Source organism: Trachypithecus francoisi, unplaced genomic scaffold (assembly GCF_009764315.1).
Source record: "Trachypithecus francoisi isolate TF-2019V2 unplaced genomic scaffold, Tfra_2.0 Lachesis_group7, whole genome shotgun sequence".
NCBI lineage: Eukaryota > Metazoa > Chordata > Mammalia > Primates > Cercopithecidae > Trachypithecus > Trachypithecus francoisi.
The window spans coordinates 28,274,845-28,300,049 of NW_022681472.1; positions in this window are offsets into that span (position 1 = coordinate 28,274,845).

Below are 25,205 nucleotides of genomic sequence, written 5' to 3' on the forward strand. Positions count from 1 at the left end.
AGGAATATTTCTCCCCAGACCAGAGTGAGTGTAGTCATATCCAAATCTTTATCTCTGAGAGGCTTCTCAGTTTTAACCTCTTTCACAAAAATATCATAAATTTAAATTGTGTGTATTATCAGCAATTTTAAGGGTCAGAGTAAGTTTAATGGAAAATAATCACTTTCAAGATGATTGGGATTTCTATCTGCAGAACTGAGATAAGCACAGACAAGCTGATTATCAAATAATCAATATACTAATTAGTTTATTTAAAACATATAGGTAATGAATGCTACAGTAATTCTTGAACTTCAGCATGCATCAGAATCACTGTGGAGGGCTTGTGAAGACACAAATTGGTGGGCCATACCCCCAGACTTTCTAATTCACTGGATCTGGGATGGGGCCCAAATATTTAAATTTGTTAACACACTACAAAGTGATGTTGATTGCTGCTGCCCTGGAAACCAGGCTGTGAGAACTTCTCTTTTATCACAATAACTATTAATATCATTTTAAAATTGCAGTTTATGGTGATAAATTGATTGAGCCAGATGTTTTACTCTTTCATTCTTAATGCTTCTTCTTAAAGAATGGCGTAGGACCAAATACACCCAACTCACCTGGATGCTTGTACACAATGAGAGGGGTCCATCCCAGATCTATGAACCTGAGGCCCTGAGTAATGAACAAGCTTCCTAGGGACACCTATGAACTGCCCTGTGACACTTATTCTCAAGCCTTGGCTCCCTATTGGAATCACCTGAAGAGCTTTAAAGAACACAGATTCCTGGGTTTCAGCTACAGAGATGGTGATATAATTGATTTAAGTGCAACCTGAACATTGTGTAAAAGCTTCCCAGAGATTCTTACATCCAGCCAAAGACTCACTGCTCTGAAAGGATAGCCTATGAATAAACTCTTCCCAATTTCTTCTTTCTTAAACTATGTTCCACAAGAGAATTTGTGGTCCACCAGATGTTTATAAGTAGATTTTTCTAATCTAACATGGCCAAGAAATACTGGGTTAAACAAAGTTACTAGGTTGTTTGGCGCCAAGATGCCTCGGAGTCCTTAATATATTTCTTCACATCGCATTTCTTCCCTGTGAGATTTCCCAAACTCTTTCACCAGGGAACACTTTTTCTAAGAGCACTTTCTTCAGTGAATTTCAGAGAACCCCATAAAATTGTGTGTATGCTTGTATGTGAATGTATTAACATGTGCACTTATGTTTTTTGGGAAGAAACATAATATTCATCAGATTTTGCAACCAGTTCTGAATATGATCAACAGATACTTAGGAAATACTCACCTAGACTGTCAGATCCATTTTGGGTGCTAAGAAGATCTATAAGGAGTATGTAAAGGAAACAGAATTATTCCTTCATTGTCTGAGACATTTTCATGCCATTGATAAAGATATACCCAAGACTGGGAAGAAAAAGAGGTTTAATTAGATTTACAGTTCTGCATGACTGGGGAGGCCTCAGAATCATGGCAGGAGGCGGGAAGTGAAAGGCACTTCTTACATGGCAACAGCAAGAGAAAAAAAATGAGGAAGAAGCAAAAGTGGAAACCCCTGATAAACTCATCAGATCTCGTGAAACTTATTCACTATCACCAGAATAGCATGGGAAAAACCAGCCCCCATGATTCAATTACCTCCCCCTGGGTCCCTCCCACAACAAATTCTGGGAGATACAATTCAAGTTGAGATTTGGGTGGGAACACAGCCAAACCACATCACATGGTATATCCATCAGGTTATTTTTGCACTAATACTTGCTAGTTCCTTTCTTTTGTTTTTTTATATCTTTATTGATAATAGTATTTATATACTATAAAATTAACCTATTTAATGCATACAATGTAATTGTTTTAGTATATTCACCAAGTTGCACACCCATCACCAGAATCTAAGTTCACAACATTTTTGTTCCCCAAACAGAAATCCCATGCTCATTAAAGAGTCACCTCATCCTCTCTCCCTTCCCAGCACTAGGTGACCACCAATCTGTTTCATATAAATGGAATCATACAATATGTGGTCTTTTGTGACTGGTTTCTTTCACTCAGCATAATGTTTTTAAGGTTCATCCATGTTATAACATGTGTCACTACTTCATTTCTTTTTATTGTTGAATAATGTTTTATGATATGGATATACTACATCTTATTTATCTATTCATCCATTGATGGGCATTTGGATTATTTCCACGTTGAGGCTATTATGAATAACACTGCTATGAACATTCATGTATGAGTTTTTGTGTGGATGTGTGTTTTCAGTTCTCTAGGAGTGGAATTACTAGGTCACATGGTAACCCCATGTTTAACATTTTGAAGAACTGACAAATTGTTTTCCAAAGTGCCTGCACAATTTTGCATTCCCACCAGCAATGAAAGAGGGTTTCAGTCTCTCCACACCCTTGCCAACTCTTGTTAGTATTTGTCTTTTTTATTATAGTCATCCTCCTGAGTATGAAGAGGTATCTCATTGTGATTTCTATTTGCATGTCCCTAAGGGTTAATGATGTTTTACATCATTTCATGTGTTTATTGGCCTTTGTATATTTCCTTTGGAGAAAAGTGTATTCAAATCCTTTGCTTATTGCTAATTGTATTTACCTTTCTATTATTGGGTTATAAGACTTCTTTATATATTCTGGATAGAAATCCTTTATGAGATTATGATGTGCAAATATTTCATATTTCATCCTATTTTGTGTGGGATCCTATTTTGTGTGTCTTTTCACCTTTTTGTGTGTGCTTGTGACTGACTCTCACCCTGTTGCCCAGGCTGGAGTGCAGTGGCACCATCTCAACTCACTTCAACCTCCATCTCCCAGGCTCAAGCAATCCTTCTGCCTCAGCCTCCTCAGTAGCTAGGACGACAGGCATGCACCACCACGCCCAGCTAATTTTTGTAGTTTTAGTAGAGGCATTGTTTTGCGATGTTGCCCAGACTGATCTCGAACTCCTGACCTCAAGTGATCTGCCCACCTCGGCCTCCCAAAGCCTTGGGATTATAGGCGTGAGCTACTGGGCCCAGCCATCTTTTCACTTTCTTGGTGTAATTTTTTTTTTTTTTTAGTGCTGTATTATATGCAGAATAAAAACTTTTTTCATTTTGCTATAGTCCCAGTCGAATTTATCCTTTTTTGTTGTTGTTGTTGCTTGTACTTTTAGGTGTCACAGCTAGGAAATCATTCTAATCCAAGATCATGAAGCTTTATGCCTGGTTTTTTTCCTAAGAATTTTATAGTGTATATCTCACACTTATTCTATGATTGATTTGGGGTTGATTTTTATGTATGGTATAAGGAAGGAGCTGAACCTCATTCTTTTGCATGTGGACATCCAGTTGTCCTAGCATCATTTGTTGAAAACACTATTCTTCCACCCCATTAAATTATCTTGGCACCCTCCTCATTCTTTTGAAAATTAAGTGACATGGCCGGACGCAGTGGCTCATGCCTGTAATCCCAGCACTTTGGGAGGCCGAGGTGAGCAGATCACCTGAGGCTGGGAGTTCGAGACCAGCCCGACCAACATGGAGAAATCCTGTCTCTACTAAGAATACATAATTAGCCAGGCATGGTGGCACATGCCTGTAATCCCAGCTACTCGGGAGGCTGAGGCAGGAGAATTGCTTGAACCCGGGAGGCGGAGGTTGCAGTGAGCCGAGATTGTGCCACTGCACTCCAGCCTGGGCAACAAGAGCAAAACTCTGTCTCAAAAAAAAAAAACAAATTAAGTGACATAAAAAGACAAAATAGTAATATTTTCATTGATTAAAAGATTCACTGCAAACCAGATAAAGTGGATATGTATACTGGATACTGTTAGCATCCTAGAGTAGTTTAAGAGCCTAATTCAGCCTCTATTGGACACTGATCAAGTAGTTTGTGTGTTCTGGATTCTAGGATAGAAAGGTAAATTAACCATAATTTCTATCCAATCTCTCAGTCAGATAAACAAAAAAATATTGCACTATAGCAAATGTTCTAATAGAGATATGCACAGGCAAAACAGAAACACAGTAGTAGCCCAGTGATTAATTCTGCCAGGTGGGCAATTTGAGCTCAGCTTGGAAGGTGGGAAAGACACTTCCTGGAGAAGGAAATGGCAGTGGAGTGGAGGGAAGCGACGCGCAGGGAGTTCCACTGGACTGGAGGCTTGGAGAGTGAGAGTGGGTGGTATAAAGTATTTGGAGAAGAGACAGACAGACAATCAGATTAGAAAGAGCTCTGCATGCCTCCTGTGGAGTCTAGGACCCATTCTATGGGCAAGAGGAAGCCACTGAAGGACCCTAGGAAGGAGTGGTTTTGTGAATTTCTGGGAGGCTGCCAAGCCCTCTTTGGACTTCTGGCTTTGGCAAGAAGTGGTCCCAGATCTAGCATCACTGACCAAGAATCATAGAACTTTCACTGTTTCCAACCCATAGTTATGGTTTGGTATCAGGTGTTTACATTACCCCTTAGGAAATCTTCCACCCTAAGGATCCCAATCACAGCTCAAGCTTCCTTCCTTATACAGAGCCCTGATAAAACCAAAGCCTAGGGAAGATAAAAGAATAACTTCTCATCAGAGTCCAGTCAACTCTCATCAATTGGAGAGTCAGTCCCCATATTAGTTACTCTTTAGAGAAAGGAATAACAGCCCTTGAAACTATAGGAGCACCATAGCTCCAGAAATCCACAGCTTATGCCTATGGCTATAGCAACTAAAAAATATTCCTTCATCAGCAGTCATGGGATAATCCAGAAAACAGTAAAATGTGTTTTTCTTGTGCAGATGGAGTCAGGACACAGACACATGCCTGTAACTCTCTATACCCCATGTGCCATCTGTGTCCCCAAGACCATAATGGTATTTGATGATTTCTATTATTAAGACATGGGTTTTGTGTGTGTGCTTAATTGAGAAGACCTCTTAAGGAAACAATTTGTAATGTCCAATCTGAGTTCCAATGAGGAAAGTCTGAGTGCTGTTGTTCATAAAACAGAGCAAGAAAATGTACCTAAACATTGCAAGAGAGAAATACAATCTTCAAAGTTAGCAGTGAGGGGGGTAGCATAGCAGTGAAGAATTGGAACATGGTCATGCTATATAAATTTGAACTGGGTGTTTGTCACTTACCGGCTATATAATCTAGGGCAAGTTACTTCTTAAGCAACATTTCCTTGATCTCTAAAATAAGAAATAATAATGACACCTATCTCATAAAGCTGCTGTGGGGATTAAATGGAATAATCCATGTAAAAGCCTTTGCTATCCAGCACAAATTAAGTGCTCAATAAATGATCACTATTATTATTACTAGGACAAAGAGAGTTTGTATTTTCACTTGAGAAATCAATATAGATGCATTATACTGCAAATAATCATGTGTATTCATGTGTATAAAAGCTTCAGAACTGAGTTGCTGGCCAAACCACGCAGCTATGCACATTCACCTTAAGCAACATACATTAACTTTTGGGCAAATTGCACCGTTTTTACATTGCTCCAAATGATGTTTTAAAAACATTCCATTATGATAGGAACTCAGCTACATTTGTGTATGATTATTTATGTATTGTTGCAGAAAAAAGCTCCCAGCTATTGGCTAAGAAACATGACCAGGAGTAGCTCAAGCTGAAGTCTGTGGTTTCTCCAGAAAAATCATCTGAGGTTGCAATTACTATACCAGATATGGATGTAATCTGTATGATTAAGGAAGGGATGCATTAATCAAAAAGTTGTGATGATAAAAAGGAGGAAGATGATATGTAATTAACCTTTTCAACAGTTAACATCAGTGGTTACCTAAGCCTCTTTACACAGAACTGCTCATTTGAAAAGCATGGAGTTTTGCTGTGGCATTTTCTTAAATATTTAATTTGCCTGCCTGCAGATAAAGTGATTTCCTCTTTGTATTTTTTATTTGAGTTATAAAGTTCTGTTTTCACCACATCAACATTCAAAGTTGTATTTTATTAAATGAATTGATTTTGAAAGGAGCTGATTATTTTCTAGGTTGTTTAAATAGAAACTCATATCTGATAAATATTAATTAAGGTGAGGTCAGCCTACTGTTTTTGTATTGGGTTGGTGCAAAAGTAATTGCAGTTTTGCCATTAATTGCATTACATAATAAGCTTGAGAAGGGGAATTTTAGGTTCTGTGGTAGCCAAGTCTCAATGAGTAGGTGACAGGCCAGGCAAGGAGCAACTAGGTGCAGAGACCAAGGAGACCTCTGGGATCAGACAAGTGCAAGCAGAGGGTGTCAGAAGATTTGGTACGAGAGAAGTCTTGCCAGGGTCAAAAGCCAGGTATTCAAGGAGCTGGAAAGAGCAGACCCTTTGATATATTATAAAAAGAAAGCCTAGGCCTTGAAATCTGAGAGGTAAGCATGTTTATTCAGTCATCATAGGGTCTTAAGGAAGGCCTAGGAGCAGGAAATGAAGCAAATATCCTCAGCACAGGTTAGTTAGTATCAAGAAGATTCCATGGAAGGCTATAGAGTGCTGGCCCAGAGGACTAGTGGGTGAGACTCAGGACTTCAGTTGCTGAAGGAGTCGGGAAGAAAGCTAAGACCACAGTTGGTGATGAACCTGCCAGAACACCAGTTAGGAAACCAGCAGAGGAATGCGGGGACATGGGACAGGGAGAGGAGGCAAGAGCCAGGCACCGCGGATCAAGGGCAGGGCAGTCTAAGTTGCAAGGCTGATTCTTCAGCCAGAGGCATGGGCTGGAGGACCCTGAGCAGGGTCAACATTATCCTCAATCTACAGCAGGTCGTACCCATAGGCATGAGTTAAGCCAGAGTTACCCAAACTCAGCACTATTCCATTTTTGACCAGATCATTCTTTGTTGCAGGGGCTGTCCTGTACATCATAGGCTGTGGCATCCCTGGCCTCCAGTCATCAGCATCCAGTCATGACAATCAAATTGTCTCTAATCATTGCTAAATCAGTCATTGCTAAATGTCCTCTGGTGGGCAAAATTTCCCCTGACTGACAACCACTGGGTTAAGGGGGCACCTCCCCGAGTTTGAGGAATCCCAGGATGAAAAGTCAAGTCGAGGATTAGGCATTCAGAGCTTCTGTTTTGCTGCTGTTGATTAAGTTTGTCTTCCCCACCCTTTCTATTTGGACTTTGCAGAAGACCTTCTTATTCTTAAGTGCCAGGTCTTTTCTGGTCATGTTTGCCATTTTTCTAGGCTTCTCTGTAGTGTGGTGGTAGGAAATATCTACAGTATTCAGTGTTTTCCCTGAAACAATTATATACCTACATGTGATTTACAAAGTGATTGTTACAAATACACCAGTCTGTCCATTTCACATAAATACCTGAATGAAAGATGTTCTGCTGCAAAGCATCGGTGGTACTATGCAAACACGAGTATGACCTGTGGGGGACTCCATTTTAGGTTAGGTGGGTCTGCGATACTGGGTTCCAGTCGATGCCTGTCTCTGAGATGTCAGCTAAGGCATTCTAAAAGCCCTTAAGCACAAAAATATACCTCTTGCTGGCTAGTCATTAATGCTCAAAATGGCCAAGGGTCAGGTGGCAATGGTGACAAGCCCAGCTCACCCTGCTCAATAGGGGGAATTTTTCATAATAATCCTCCTCTTTAGTCCATTCTCTCAATTGGCCAGAATCTAATCTGGAAGGGTGACACGTAAGATCTTAACAGCATTAGCATCTTTCTTGGCCCAGGCATGTTCTAGACAGCACTGCTTAGCATCTGTCATGTGAATTATTTGATAGATGAGAATCAGTCACTCAGATGCCTCCCTGCTAAGCTGCACGTCATGAAAACTTACCCAGCCTGCTTTGTATTGCCCAGGCCTGCCAACTACTCATATATCTTCCCCCATGTGGTGAAAACAGGCTGAGTTTTTATTAAGGTGGAAGAAAGCAAACTCTAATCCAGTCACGTCAATACCTATACATTGTCAGAGATCTACATGCAATCCCATAGAAAGCCCTGTAGAGGCTGTATGGGTCTCCTGAGGAGAACATGACCCAAATGTGACCATTCAATTATTCCTTCATCCTCTTATTAACACAGATTACATTAGGGTGGCTCCAGAATTTCTCCATGGTGGGAGGGAGATAGTAGAGGTTTTGCTCAGATTATTTTTGGTGTGGGATAGATTTAAGGGTACTAATAGAAATTGTGGGGAGGAGCCTAAAGTCTGCCCAAGCTGTTTTTGGCCGTATTAAATTTTATTACTATAGTATTGTCTGTGATGTTAAGTAAAATCTTTCAACTTATCAAATATTTTCAGCTGGTTAGGTTTTACTTTTTTTTTCCTAGGTTCATTTACCTTCACAATTAATTTTGTACCTAAGAACTTCCAGACTTAAACTATAGAACTACATGCTAAAATATTTGTATGCAACTACAAGTTGCTCATTCATTGTAAGGTCTGAGCTGTGGTTGATATGAGATATAATAATTAATGAGAAATTCAAGAACCTAGAGTGAAAGTCCTATGAAGCTTCTCAAATTCTTCAAAAGAGTATGATTCAAGTCAGGTTATTAGTTATATTACTAACAATTATAGTAACAATAATAATAATTTTAAAATATCAAGGGCTTATTATATGCTACTGGACCAAGGGCTTTTACCTGCATTTCTCATTAGATCCATTATAACCCTTTGAGACTGTTACTGTTATTAACCCCATTGTATAATAAGGAAACTGAGGCAAAAAAGTAACTTGCCTAAGGTGAGTCATGGGGTTAGTGGGTGGCTTAAATGCTAGCCAAGTATGTAAGCCCAGGCAACCTGACTTCAGAGTCTGAACCCATCCTGATTATACCATTCTGTCCATTTTTTCTTATAAATGAACCAAAGGAGAATATTTCTGCAGTTTTTACTTCCCACCCTTTTAAAAATATTTTTTCATCTTCTGTCATCTTAATTATTATTGTTATTTTTTGAGAGTCTTCCCTTGTCACCCAGGCTGGAGTGCAGTGGCACAATCTCGGCTCACTGCAACCTCCGCCTCCCAGGTTCAACCTGCCTCAACCCCCTGAGTAGCTAGATTACAGGCATGTGCCACTACGCCTGGCTAATTTTTGTACTTTTAGTAGAGATGGAGTTTCCACATGTTGGCCAGACTGGTCTCGAACTCCTCAAGTGATCCGCCCACTTTGGCCTCCCAAAGTGCTGGAATTATAGGCATGAACCACCACACCCGGTCCTGTCATCTTAATTATATATACACATATATAAAAAGTATATTGATCAAAACATAAATAAGAGAATTCTCATGCCCCACTATAAATTTATATTACCCTGAGTTATATACACTGCAATATGTTTAGAGCAGTAACTACAAATAAAATAATGTGAGGATCTAGTATTAATTCCAGTGCCTCCTATTTAGAGACCTGCTGGAATTCTTTATCTATGTGGCTCAGGAATGAAATCTCCTGGGCTCCAGAGACAGATAGCAACCCAACCCAGTTTGCATTGCAAAGAGAAAGGAGAGCAACCCATTAACGATTGACCACGTAAGAAGCATTTAAGCAGCTGAGATCAGGACGTGAGAGAGGTGTCAAGGGACCAGAGAAGTCACAGCTCATCCGTGATGCCAACACCAAAGGAATTGTTGACACAGACCACACCTCACTAGCTCCTCCCCTCCCTATTCCCATGGCCTCTGAGGCAGAGGAAGGACAGTGAGGCCAGCTCTGCCCTTCGGGTTAGGGCCTTCCACAGCCTGCAGTCCTTCCCTGGAACAGACAGTGACTGAAAAACCCAACCAACCAGGGCTAGCCCGGCCCACATCTGGAGGTGGAGGTGGACCCCAAAGAGAAGGAGAGAGTGCAGGTAAAGTCACATAATACTGACATTCTAATTTTTAAAAATACCATGCCTGCAGAGCAAAGCCATCTGCAGCCAGATTGTGGACCCAGGCTGCCAATTTTGAGCCCTGTTAGAATATCCCAGAATGAGAAGGCCTAAGGAATTCCTTCAGAATAAAGAACAGTTTGACCTAAGAGGAACTGTGGTGCTCCCTTCAATAACAAGATGTGTGCATGTAGTTTTTTAAAAGCATGTTCTGTATTCTCCCTTTAAGTAAATATATATTTAAAAAACACAGATGTGTGACTTGACTTCGTGACTCACAGTAAACAATCCAATAGCAACGCCCCTCAGCCTTGGAGCAACAGCAGAGAAGCGCTTTGCCTCCTGACCTCCCCCTTCCTGTCTTTTATTAATAAACAGGGGAGATTAAGTGGCTGTATGAATGAGCTTTAAAAAAAAAAATGACCCACAGTAAGAATAGCCAGATAGACCACATCTTGGATTACAAAATCTTAGGCTGTGCCTTTCTTTAAAAATCATTTATTTCCTATATTTTTAAAAACACATTGCTTTTTATTTATCCTCCTGTTCTAATTTACATATGTTTGGTTTGTGTGGGCATTGGGATCTCAAGAGGATGCTATCAACTCTGTTGGTGAATATTTTTGGTGCTTTCAATGTAGGATTTCTTGTTCACAGCATCTTATTTGTGTTTCTATGATTGCTGCGAACAAGTATCCTTTATACACACATGTGGGTTGGGGACTTGGGAGCTGGGCCTGAGGCAGACGAATCTAACATGGCCAAGAAAAGGGTGTAGGGTGACGGTTATGACACACACATTCAGAGATCAGCATGCATTATCCAGGTGCTGTGAATCAGTTAGTTGTAGGTTATGGCATCTCCTTGACCATCTCCCGAGCAAAGGTCTTTAGGGAGAGAGGAGACCTTGCTGCCTGCTGAATCAGCTGAGCAACCTTGGACCTAACCGCTCCACCCTCGACTGGAAAATGAGAGGGTTCAATGACTTTTGAGATTCCTTCCAGTTTGACACTCTAGGACTCTATGATTCATTACTGTATTCTTTTATCTAGTGCTGTATGATTATTTAAATGGAATAGTCCCCCAGAAAATACGCAGGAAGTGTAGGCATCATCTTAAAGCAAATAAGACGAATTTCTTTATTTAATTTAATCCATGTTGCAGCAAGACTTTAAAGAATTCTCATGTGACTTAACTGAAGTAGTATCTTCTCTCTTCCTCTTTTTGTAGTATACTGGTATACCAATGAATCAAGTGCCTGGAGGTGAAACAGTGCTATCTAAACAAAGATCAATGGACTGGTGAATAATATTGTCAATTTGTTGTGATCTTAGCCTTGCATATTTGCAAGTGCTACTAAGACATTTCATGAACCAGTATGACGTGGTACTTGGCAGATGACAGAACGAGACCCTTAGGTTTGGTAGGTATGGGGGCGATGAAGTTTTCTTGAAGCTCTTCCAATTTAGAAATGATAGAGACTGTGAGAGGACTGAATGGTGTCTCAGCAGGCCAGGTCATCCAACGTAACCCCTACGATAGGAAGTCAGGAGCCTAACAGTTCAATGTGCCTTAGAAAGATCACCCTCATTTGGTCTCCAGTTCTTGGTTTATAAACTTGGTGTGACAAGAAGTGTTGTCCCAGTGAATTGTTGCCACCATGTTTTTTCTAAGAATTTCCAGAATCCCAGATGTTTACAAAGTGATAAATGAATGTGCAAATATGGTTATATTACTAAATATACTCTTTAAAAATTGTGTTTGTGTCAGTATGCTTAAAATACCTAATTTACTTCTTACACTCAGGTTTAGTGGTCATTGGAGAGAAAGAGAAAGTAGTATAATACATGACATTCTACCATTTTGAAGACAAAAAAATGTATATATCACTCTTCAAAAAAGTTGGCTGGTATAATGTTTTTGGAATTTATACATTTCTTGCTTTGTTAGAGCATGCAATTTATAACTGCTTCTGAGAAAAAATCCAATACTGGATTTTCATTTGACGTTTTCTCCTATACTATTTGTCCCATTATTCCAGACAGCCTGTTTAGCTTTCTTAAAGTCAGCCTTTCTTCCCCACTGTCTTTTCTTTAGCACGGGATGTTAGAGGTGCTGCTGTTTCCATGCTTTGTTATAGACTAATGTTAGACTAAAAATGAATTGTCTAAAATAGCATCCACGAGAGTTAATAGCTCCTGTGGGTGGGCCATATAACACTGCCATCACTTGCTGTGTGATATTTATAATTAATACTCTCTTCTTTCCAGCCAACAGTTTTGCAGCTTAGTTTTCTAATTATGGAAACAAAGAGTGAGTTTTCACACAGAGGTATTATTGTTTTTACTGCCCTGGAAAATGAAGATTTATGAAAAGAAAGTTATTTCCATTGGCCCCTGGCTTCCTACCAATCCTTTAGGTGCAGCAGTTACCTCACCTTACTTGAGGGAGAGGAATAAGGCACACCTCTTTATTGGGGGAATATTAAAAGGTGGCTCAAATGATTCCACGTCTCCTTTCTCTAGAAATTTTTCCAGGCCAGGCACAGTGGTTCATGTCTGTAATCCCAGCCCTTTGGGAGGCCCAAGCAGACAGATTACTTGAGCCCAGGAGTTTGGGACCAGCCTAGGAAACATGGATAAACCCGCTCTCTACAAAGAATAAAATGTACTGGGTATGATGGCATGCACCTATAGTCCCAGCTACTAAGGAGACTGAGACAGGAGGATGGCTTGAGCCCAGGAGGTCAAGGCTGCAGTACGCCATGATCACACCACTGCACTCCAGCCTGGACCACAGAGTGAGAGCCTATAAAAAAAAAAAAAAAAAAAAAAAAAAAAGAAAGAAAGAAAGAAAGAAAAAGAAAGGAAAAGAAATCATTCCAATTCAATAAAGTGCAAGATATCAGAGTAATATATTATATCCCAACACAACCTCGTAGCCTCATTTCCTGCTGGGTCACTTGGAAAGCAAGCATAGCATTTGGCTGGCGTGTTCCCTTTTAAAATAGCTGCCAGTGCTACCTGCAGCGCAGGTGGTGGTAAGAAGCCAGGTCACACCTAGGCAGCCAATTGGAAGTGGTTGGATTGCTGAGCTCTGTGGTGATTCCCAGTGTCCCAGTCACAGCACGTACACGAACTGCTGGAAAGGAGCCAGTGCCCTCCTGACCTGTGGTGCAATCACAGCTTAGTCTGTTGCTTTCTGAGTAGATGCCGATCAAGGGTTTGGCATGAGAGGCTCGAGAAGAGAAAGCTGGACTGCATCCTTAGCCTGCAAAGCCAAAGGATAGTGTACCATTTGTTTCACTTCTCATCTGATGGTGCAGTCGTTTTTGCCTCCATTAAAGGAAGGCGTTGGTCTCTCTCTTGAGTTTCACCTAGTACTGACCATAGGAACACAGGATAAAATTGCAGCCACCCAAATATTTGCATGCAGGACAGCTTCAACACAGAATATTCCTATTTCTTGGGCAGAATGGCCAAGCAGGCTGGCATCTTTACTTCAGGCTGAATTAAAACCAGATGCCTTCCTGCCAGAAATCTCCCCAGCCAACTGAAAACTACCTGGAACCTGAGTTCACCAGTGAGGACACGAAAAGAAAAGTTTTAAAATATATCTGACATGGTTCTTCAATTCTAATCATATTAATTTTCATTTTCCCATTTCTGGAATTATTGCAAAACTCAATTAGTGAATTTTATGGCTCTGAAAATCTTACCATCTGGCTAGAGCTCTTCTTTTTTAAAGCAACTTGTCAGTTTTAGAATAGAAAATTACCAATAAATGAGGGAAAGGTGCCAGGTCAGAACACGTAAAACTGTGGTGATTGAATGATATTGAGGGTAAGTCAGCTGAATATTATTCTCAGCTCAGCACAAAACTGAATAATGAGAACTGTGTAAAAATGACTGCTGCTTCCCAATGACTCGGTATTTCAATATCCACTGCTACATTTCAGGATTATTCCTTTAGTTTGACAATGTTACTGAGATTAATCTAGCACCCATCTTCCAAACACTATGGACAGTGCTTGGGTGATGGAATAGACCTCTCCATTTATTCTGGGTGGTTGCTCCTGATAAAGCTGTCCTGCAAAGCTGCTGTTTCACTATAAATCAAAGCCTCTATGTCTAAAGTGTTATTTAATAATGCTCAAAGCTGTAAGTGGAATCTAGTGGTTCACACTCAGAGCTAAGAGCCAAATACTTCATGCTGCCCTCTTTGCCCAGACACTTCTACTTTATTGTATAACTTACGACTGTCTCTATGCTTGGAGACAACTGAATATCTGAGGCCAATTTAACAAATGAAGACCAAGATATCTGCCAGAATGTCATCTTGAAATCATTTTATCTGAAATTATATGGTTAATATATGCTTTCCACTTCTTTGCGTTATTCCTCTTCTATTTCCTGTCAGATAACTGCAAATATTATTTAGCTGTTGAAAAAATTTTAAAATTGTCAAGTAGAAAGAGATCTGTAAAACAGAGTATTCAAGATCAGAGAGCTTTCCAAACTTGAAACTAGATTTTAAGTCTGTTCCTAAGTTTGAGTTAATTGCATAAATCTCAAATCATTAACAAATTCTCACTTTTTCCCTTCAGTCCAAAGTTTCTTAATGATTAATATTGTGCTTAAATCACATTGAAAGTTCACTCTTTTCTTTATTTAGTCTATCAATTGTGGGCATTTCGGTTGATTCTATGCCTTTGCTATTGTGATTGGTGCTGCAATGAACATATGTATGCATGTATCTTTATAACAGAATGATTTATATTCCTTTGGGTATATATCCAGTAATAGGATTGCTGGGTTAAATGGTATTTCTGGTTCTAAGTCTTTGAGGAATCTCCACACTGTCTTCCACAATGGTTGAACTAATTTACATTCCTAACAACAGTGTAAAAGCATTCCTATTTCTCAGCAGCTTTGCCAGCATCTGGTATTTCTTGATTTTTTTAATAATCATCATTCTGACTAAAGTGAGATGGCATCTCATTGTGACTTTGATTTGCATTTCTCTAATGATCAGTGATGCTGAGCTTTTTTTCATATGTTTGTTGGCTGCCCAAATGTCTTCTTTTGAGAAGTGTCTATTCATGTCCTTTGCCCACTTTTAATGTGGTTGTTTTTTTCTTCTAAGTTTAAGTTCCTTGTAGATTCTAGATATTAGACCTTTGTCAGATGGATAGAATGCAAAAATTTTCTCCCTTTCTGTAGGTTGTCTCTTCACTCTGATGATTGTTTATTTTGCTGTGCAGAAGTTCTTTAGTTTAATTAGATCCCATTTGTCAATTTTAGCTTTTCTTGCAATTGCTTTGATGTTTTTGTCATGAAATCTTTGCCCGTGACTATGTCCTGAGTGGTATTGCCTAGATTTTCTTCTAGGGTTTTTAAAGTTTTGGGTTTCACATTTAAGTCTTTAATTTATCTTGAGTTAATTTTTGTGTAAGGTGTAAGGAAGGGGTCCAGTTTCAATTTTCTGCATATGGCTAGCCAGTTCTCCCAGCACCATTTATTAAATAGGAAATCCTTTCTGCATTGCTGTTTTTGTCAGTTTTGTCAAAGATCAGATAGTTGTATGTGTGCAGTCTTATTTCTGAGAACTCTATGCTGTTCCATAGGTCTGTGTGTCTGTTTTTGTACCAGTACCATGCTGTTTTGGTTACTGTAGCCTTGTAGTATAGTTTGAAGTCTGGTAGAGTGATGCCTCCAGTTTTGTTCTTTTTGCTTAGGATTGTCTTGGCTATATGGACTCTTTTTTGGTTCCATGTGAATTTTAAAGTAGTTTGTTCTAATTTGGTGAAGAATGTCAATGGTAGCATAGAATACTATGCAGCCACAAAAAGGAATAAGATCATGTCCTTTGCAGGGACCTGGATGGAGCTTGAAGCCATTATCCTCAGCAAACTAACACAGGAACAGAAAATAAAACACTGCATATTCTCACTTATAAGTGGGAGCTGAAAAATGAGAACACATGGACATAGGGAGGGGAACAACATACCCTGGAACCTGTGGCAGCTGGGGAGAGGGAGAGCATCAGGATAAATAGCTAATCCATGTGGGGCTTAATACCTAGTTGATGGGTTGATAGGTGCAACAAACCACTATGGTGCACATTTACCTGTGTAACAAACCTACACGTCCTGCACATGTATCCTGGAACTTAAAATAAAATTAAATTTAAAAAATGAAAGTGTCTGTTCATGTCCTTTGCCTACTTTTAATGGGACACCCCTTCCAAACAGCATGTTGGTGTGAAACATCATGACGTTTTTATTATATGTACTCCCAAGACGTCTATTCCTCATATAGTGTTACTAAGAATTCCAGGGAAGTCCACTTAATCATTTAGAGTTGCTTAGATATAGGGACAGTTGTAGGGTAAATGCACCTGATAGCAATAACAAGCATACCCTGAGATGGCAGACACATCTGAATGTGTGTTCCGAGCTAGAGAATCCCCTTTGCCACCACAACTCTCTCCCTTCTATGACACCTCCTAATAAAAACCCATGTCTCGTTTGCTGACTGGGTCTCTCCTTTGGCCTCTTGAACTTGGTGCCTTGCCTACTGAGATTAATAGAGGTTTGGCACAACAACAGTGTTCAAGGAATGCCTTATTGTTTCATTTTGATTATTAAAACATCTGAGCAGACCCCCAGCCTGGAGCTCCTTGTTATGACCCACTGCTTTTATGAGACCCCTATCCTTCTAAGCCATCCATTCTAAGTGGCTCTTTCCATCCACTTTTTCCAAATAACTCCTTGTGTAAGACCCACTTCCCTCAAATAATTTTCCCAATATTTGCCTCGCTGACTGTGAGTGAAGTTCAACTTGGAGTTCAATTCAATTTTGAAAAATTTCTGTTGACCTTGGCAGAGTTTTTGAGGAGAGTATTTAACCATTAATTTCTTCTCCCTCTGTGCCTTTTTTTTCTTTTTCTGCATTTAATTATACTACAAGCTTTAGTTTAAGAACCTTTCAAGCAATTGTTACCATTATAATACGAGAGATTGCTTTTACTATTCATTAGAATGGTCATGGATTCAGAACTAATTAGAGTTGTAAGTAACTTTAAAGTTTACCTTCTGCAACACCATCTGATGCTTGAATCTACTCTACATTATAGATACATCCAATCTTCTGTTTTACAGAACTCTTCCCTGTTCTGTTCTAACTCTTCCCTTAGAACTGTTCTAAGAACTTTACAGATACCTTATGGGAATCCATTTGTTTCCACTTCACAAGAAAATAGTCAACCCACCATTATTTCTAGCCTCTTCAAGGGGTCCCAGCTTCTACTTTCCACTCCTTCCCTGTAATTTATTCCTCACATAATAGCCATGGTGATCTTTTTAGAGCATAAGTCAAGTCACATCCTTACGGTGACTTCCTATGAAGTTTAACCCCTTACCCCGGGCTACAAGGTCTTGCAAGACTGACCTCAGGTTTCCTCACCAGAATTTTTTCATGCTTCTTCTTGTCTCTTCTCTCTGTTCTTCAAACTGCTAATCTCTCAGGCCCTTGAGTATGCAGGTTTCTTCCTATCTCAAAGCCTTTGCAATTGTGGGTCCCTCTGCTTATAAATCCCTTCCTGAGTCTTTGGATGCTCAGGGTACAATTCAATGTCACCTTGTCAAAAAGGCTGTTGCTGAGCCACTATCTGAAGATGCCCATCCTCCCCACAAATCTTCATCTCTATCGCATTAACTGTTTTGTCCTCTTCACAGAATCAATCACTATCAGAAGTCACTTATTTGCTTGCATGCTGTCCTCCACTAAATGTAACCTCCATGGGACCAGGGACCTGCCTTTTGTTTCCTGCATACACCAGTCATGTAGCCATTTGGATGAATGAGAAATTATGATCCAAGTTTTTATAAAACTTACATCTAGTCACATGAGAATGGAAACAAGCTCCTGCTTCTGCGAACATGCCCTGATATTCATGATTCCATGACCTCACTCCTGTGCTTCCCTTTACCTGAAAGGCTGTTTGTTGTCTTCTGGTTAAACCCTATCATCCTTTAAAATCGGTCCAGCCGCCTCGCCATTTAGGAAATGTTTCCTGACCCCCTCAGGCTGGATACATAACCAGTTCTAAGCATTCTAACATTATCATGTTCCCTGCAATCTCTACCACTGTGCTTACCACACTGTGTTTTAAAATATTTAATTGGCAAATATTTAATATATTCAAGATAGACAATGGAATGATTGGATGTATTATACATATACATTGTGTAAATGATTACCACCTAAATTTCTATCACCACTCATGCTATGCATCATATCCCCAGAACTTCTTCATCTTATAACTAAACCTTTGTATCTTTTGATCAACAGCTCCTGAACCACCACCCAAAACCCCCTACTCAGCCTCTGGTAACCACCGTTCTACTCTCTGCTTCTTAAGCTTGACCTTTTTGGATTCCAAAGTGAGATCAGACAGTATTTGTCTTTCTGTGTCTGGCTTATTTCACTTATCACAATGTTTTATCATTATTTATTTGGTTGCTGGGTGTATTAGTCTATTTTCACTCTGCTATAAAGAATCTCCTGAGACTGAGTAATTTTAAAGGAAATAAGTTTAATTGACTCACAGTTCCACCTGGCTGGGGAGGTCACAGGAAACTTACAATCATGATGGAAGGGAAAGCAAACAGGTCCTTCTTCACATAATGGCAGGAAGAAGTGCAGAGCAAAGGGGGTAAAGTCCCTTATAAACCCATCAGATCTCATGAGAACTCACTCACTATTATGAGAACAGCATGGGAGAACTGCCTTCATGATCAAATCACCTCCCATGAGGTCCCACTCCCAACACATGGGGATTAGAATTTGTACTACAATTCAAGATGAGATTTTGGGTGGGGACACAGCCAAACCATATCACTGGGCTCTTCCAGGCGACAGGGATCTCCTGCAGGCAAGGGATTATTCATCTTTATTTTCCCAGCCCTGAGCTTGTGCCCCAGCCCCTGCTCAATAAAAGTTTGTTGAAGGAGAAAGGAACCTTAAACTTCTGACTATAGTTGAATACGTTGCCAAGTTGTATTGTGTGTTCTACAGATGGCAACCATTAATATTTTAGTCCACATTTCATTGCTAACAATGATTTAGACTTTCAGAGTTTTTAAAAAGAACACCTTCGGCCGGGCGCGGTGGCTCACGCCTGTAATCCCAGCACTTTGGGAGGCCGAGACGGGCGGATCACAAGGTCAGGAGATCGAGACCATGGTGAAACCGCGTCTCTACTAAAAATACAAAAAATTAGCCGGGTGCGGTGGCGGGCGCCTCTAGTCGCAGCTACTCGGGAGGCTGAGGCAGGAGAATGGCGTGAACCCGGGAGGCGGAGCTTGCAGTGAGCCGAGATCGCGCCACTGCACTCCAGCCTGGGCGACAGAGCGAGACTCCGTCTCAAAAAAAAAAAAAAAAAAAAAAGAACACCTTCATAATCTAATGTTCAATTTAAATTATTTTCAACATAAAGGGAATGTGACTTGCTGCTATAATTTTAAAAATAATCTGAGTAGATAATCTGAGTGGTTGCTATGGATAACCTAAATCCACAAATAATCCACAAACCCCATTTTAGGAATTAATTACACCAAACATTGGATCAAAGCTGCTAACCAATAAGGAATTATATTGATATGAGTTTAACTTGTGTACATTTGTCTTCCTAACAAAATATGAGAGAAAGACAGGGAAAAAAGGAATTATAAACAACCCAAATACTGGATAATAAACTCCTGAATAATTGGGAATTGCCTACATTTGTGTTAGCCATTCCTGATATTTCCCTAGGACTGTCAAGTTCATCCTTGGGAGTGATGAGAGCCATTAAGGAAATAATAAAACACACTCTGCTATGGTTCTTTCATTCTCTGGAAAGAAAATAAAGTTAATCAAGTTAACAATTCAGATAAAATCAGAAAGAAAAATGACAGGGATTTAATAATGCTCTTTAATTGAAACAAGCTGTTTTGTCCTAAGAGAGATGATACCATTTAATCAGGGATTTTTTTTTTATTATTACACTTTAAGTTCTAGGGTACATGTGCACAACGTGCAGGTTTGTTACATATGTATACATGTGCCATGTTGGTGTGCTGAACCCATTAACTCCTCATTTACATTAGGTATATCTCCTAATGCTATCCCTCCCTGCTCCCCCTACCCCACAACAGGCCCCAGTGTGTGATGTTCGCCTTCCTGTGTCCAAGTGTTCTCATTGTTCAGTTCCCATCTATGAGTGAGAACATGCGGTGTTTGGTTTTCTGTTCTTGTGATAGTTTGCTGAGAATGATGGTTTCCAGCTGCATCCATGTCCCTACAAAGGACACGAACTCATCCTTTTTTATGGCTACATAGTATTCCATGGTGCGTATGTGCCACATTTTCTTTTCTTTTCTTTTTTTATTATACTTTAAGTTCTAGGGTACATGTGCACAACGTGCAGGTTTGTTACATATGTATACATGTGTCATGCTGGTGTGCTGCACCCATTAACTCGTCATTTACATTAGGTATATCTCCTAATGCTATCCCTCCACCCTGCCACCACAATAGGACCCGGTGTATGATGATCCCCTTCCTGTGTCCAAGTGATCTCATTGTTCAATTCCCACCTATGAGTGAGAACATGCGGAATTTGGTTTTCTGTTCTTGTGATAGTTTGCTGAGAATGATGGTTTCCAGCTGCATCCATGTCCCTACAACAGACACGAACTCATCCTTTTTGATGGCTGCATAGTATTCCATGGTGTATATGTGCCACATTTTCTTAATCCAGTCTGTCACTGATGGACGTTTGGGTTGATTCCAAGTCTTTGCTATTGTGAATAGTGCTGCAATAAACACACGTGTGCCATGTGTCTTTATAGCAGCATGACTTATAATCCTTTGGGTATATCCCTAGTAGCGGGATGATGTGCCACATTTTCTTAATCCAGTCTGTCATTGATGAACATTTGGGTTGGTGCCAAGCCTTTCCTATTGTGAATAGTGCCGCAATAAACATACGTGTACATGTGTCTTTATAGCAGCATGATTTATAATCCTTTAGGTATATACCCAGTAATGGGATGGCTAGATCACATGGTATTTCCAGTTCTAGATCCTTGAGGAATCGCTAATCAGGGATTTTTTTTTTGACATCCTGTTTTATATGATTGGAGATATCTACTATGAATAATAAGTCATTTGTTTTTTTAGTGTATCTAAAATTTCTAGTATATTGTCTTCTCAAGCAAAGTAACTTTGTCTCCATAAATCCATTTTTCCTTTGGCAATGGTTTAAATAGATTCAGGAACTAAATGTAGAAGACGAGATTCATTCATTTAGTAACTATTGAGTGCCTACTGTGTATCGTCACTGGTTTAGGTGCTGAATGAGACACATCATGGGGTTCATATTTAATGATATATTTTCCCATAACCAGCATACTGAAAAGGCCAATTCCATTTTTAAATGCATAACTATTTCCATATTGAAATGTGACTTGAAGACACAGAAAGGTCAGTAGTTCTCTGCAAAAAATAAAGTTGTTTATAATTAAATGTGAAGGGGGAAAGAACCCAAAAATGAAAAAAAAAAAGAAAGCAAAAAGACTTCACTCGCATTTTCACATTTAGTATGCTCACTGCTTATCTGTTTATAAAATTATAAATTATACTAGGTTTTCATGTCAACTCCTACAAGCACAAAAATAACTTTACAGTATAATTTGACTTAGCTGTATTATTTAATATACGTGCACTCATCTCTGATGAGACCCAGAGCACATTTTGCTCATGAATCCCTGTAATCCTTTAGGCATTTTATGACAAATTTCTTATTAGCCACAATTGTAGCATGAGCAGTATATGATAAATGGCTCAGCAAAGGTTTTTCAGTGAGTTTGAAATGCTCTCAGGAAGAGTACCCATGTTTAAGAATCTACACAATGCCTTAATCTTTATACTTTATTCTCCCTTGTCTGTGTATTTGATTTTCAAACAACCATCCTAAAGTACTTTGTAAGACTGCAATATGAGATTGGTTTCTGGAACTGCGGGATTTTCCATGGGATATTTTCTCCTCTTCCCATACAACTAGGTAAATTCAGCTGGGGTTCAGCTCTGAGGCTCTGAATTATCACTGGAGCATTACTATCTCAACACTTCTCGGTTTGATTCATTGGACAGATTATTTTACATGATCAGACAATTTGGTTAATCCTCTTCAGGGCCAGGAGAACTTGAGGATATCTTCTGATTTGCTTAATTCTGAATATTTTAAATTGATTATGTCTATCTCAAAGTAAAAACAGTCTAAGGCACTGTAATAAAAATGGGTGAGAATAATAATCATTGGAAAAAGAGACTCTTAAGGAAGAACAGACATCTCATTTTCCATTTTCTTCTCATTATGTCTGAAGAGTAATACTCCTACACCTCAGGGATATCAAATTTGATATAAATTCACAAATGAAAGTGATAATAAATCAATGCCTAGATCTCTTATTTCATTGCTTCATGCCAGTACTTTCCCTACCAATCATTTGCTGACTATGAACTATCCCCTTCTACTGATAAAGTACTCATCATTTTTGCCTCTGATTCTAATTAGAAAATGAATCTACCTTTCCCTTGACACAGGGAGTAAACCGTGAAATGATAAGCACTTTGCCTAAGAAAAGGAACCACTCCACGAAAACACTAAGATGAAAACCTCAAATATGACATTTAAATGAATGGGTAAGCCTGAGCAACATAGAAAGATCCCTCTCTATAATTTCCTTTTTTTTTTTTTTTTTTTTTACTTAGCCAGCCATGGTGGAATACACCTGTACTAGCTACTTGGGGTGGGGCTGAGCTGAGAGGATGGCTTGAGCCCAGGAGTTTGAAGCTAAAGTGAGCCATGATCATGCCACTGTACTCCAGCCAGGGCAACAGAACAGAACTCTGTTTCTAAAATAAATAAATAAATCTGAATGGTTTTTTGTTTGTTTGTTTTGCTTTTATGTAAGCTAAAGTGGGTGCTTTAAAGATATTCAGTAAGAGTGTGTGGCTAAATTTTTTTTCTTTTTATTTAGTGTAGGTATGGGGAGAGGAGGAGTATAAAACTCCAGATAAATCTTCACACAAATTGCTTAGCAAGGGTCTTTAAGGACTCTTTTCACTTTGAAGGAATTACAACTGGAGATTGGAAATGGTGGATTTCAGAGTACAGAAGCTTATTTTCTCACAGTTCTGGAGGCTGGAAGTCCAAAATCAAGGTACCAGCAGGACTGGTTTCTAGTGAAGTGTTTCTCCTCTGCTTGCAGATGATGTCTTCTCATTGTGTCCTCATAAGGCATTTTCTTTGTGTACACATAAAGAAAAGGAGTCCTGGGGTCTCTTCTTCTTACAAGAGCAGCAGTCCTATCGGATTAGGGCCCAGCTTCATGATTCCATTTCACCTAATTACCTCCTGAAAGGCCATTTTTCCAATATAGTCACATTAGGGCTTCAACACATTATTTTTGGGAAGACTCAAGTTGGTTCAAACACTAGTACATTTATACTCTACTTATAAAGAGTAGAGTAGCTTTGGGATGCAGAAATGACCCGTCATGAAGGATGAACTCCAAAGAGTTCTGTCCAAAGAGAGGACAAGTTTCAGTCCACAGTGATCCAAATTGAAGAGAATTAGAGAACCTGAACGCCGTACTTAAATCTACCATTCACTATATGAAATTGCAATAATTACTTAATTTCCTTCTTTCTTAGATACACACATTAAATCTAATTGTAGATGAGCCCAAAGCAATATATCCTTGCTTCAAAGGATATATAAAGGACTAACATAACACTGCTTAATATAATAACTAGTCTGAGATTTCTGGAAAGGGCAAGGTAAATTCCAAGGAGTAAAAACAAGCTTATTCTCCTTGATTTTATCTTTATTGATTCTTCCATTCGTTCATTAAAAATGTATTGATTACCTACTATGTGCCAGACACTATGGGTACAGAGGAAAGTTTCTAGAACATGACCTTAAATGGCTCACAGGCCACTGGGAAAGGGAGACATGTAAAGAAGTAATGGTAACAAGCCAGAAACATAGTACACAGTTGTAAGGTTAAATGCCATGAAAATATAATGATAGCTATCACTTGTTGGGTGCTCACTATGATATCCCAGTTACCATGGCACATGCTTTATATTCACCATCTTATCTAATGTTTGCAACAACATTGAGTTAAACACTGTTATTAACAACATTTTATGGGATTAGAGAGACTAGGTGTCTTGTTCAATGGCTCGTAATTGGAAAGCAATAGACCTTAGGTGAGAATTCAGTTGTGCCCTGTGGAGAGGGCAGTATATCAGAAAGTTGCACCATATTAGAAAGAAGAAAACCAGTTCACCACTGTAGAATGCCAAGCAGGAGGTGATATTAATCTGAATTTAGGAAATGGGAGTACAACTAGGGAGGAGAATGTTAAAAAGACATACTTAAGAAAGAGACTTGCCAGTAGTTTGCAGTTAATTAGAGATGAGAAATGAATTGAGTGAGAAGGTGAGACTGACTCCCAGGTTCCTAGTTCAAATAATTGGGTGAAATATGATGCTCAGAAGCAAGAGAGGGGAAATAGGAAGAGTGGGTTCAGAGTGGATGGAAGAACTCCATTTAGATACTCTGAGTTGCTTGTGTGATATATAAGTAAATGTTGCTCTAAGACAACACTAAATGCAATTCTGGAAGTCCAAGGAAAGAAGTCAGGGCTGGAAGTGGTGATTTGGAATCAATTATCCGGAGGCCTTTACCTTAAGTCAAGGGAGTAAATGAAAGACCCCAGGATAGCAGCTTGGGAAAGAGAACCCTGCTAAGGTCAACACCCAGAGGAACTCAAGTAAATGAAGAGACACTAACCAGGGGAGTAGAGAACCAGGGGAGAGTGGCACCCTGGAAGTCAAGAGAATTCAAGAGGGTAACAGGACTCAGTGCCACAAAGGATAAGTAAGGAGGATTTTTTAAATGTCCACTGATTTTGACAAGTAGGAGGTCACTGATGACACTGCAGAAGTGGCATCATTAGAATCTGGGGACAAATGCCAGATAATAGTGGGTAATGGGAAGAGGAAATGCAAGTCTTGAGAAAGAATATGTTTTTAAGAACTTTGGCACTCGAGGGAAGGATTGTTCTGTGACAGCAGCCAGCAGGGAAGCAGGATCCAGAGAGAACATGTGGTTTTTTTCTCCCTACTGCCTCTAATATTTCTAATAATATCCTAACTTTTCAGGTCTTTGAAAAACACCTTACAGATACTTTTTAAAGTTTTACTTCATTTGCCAGTGATAAATAAAATGTGTTTGTATGT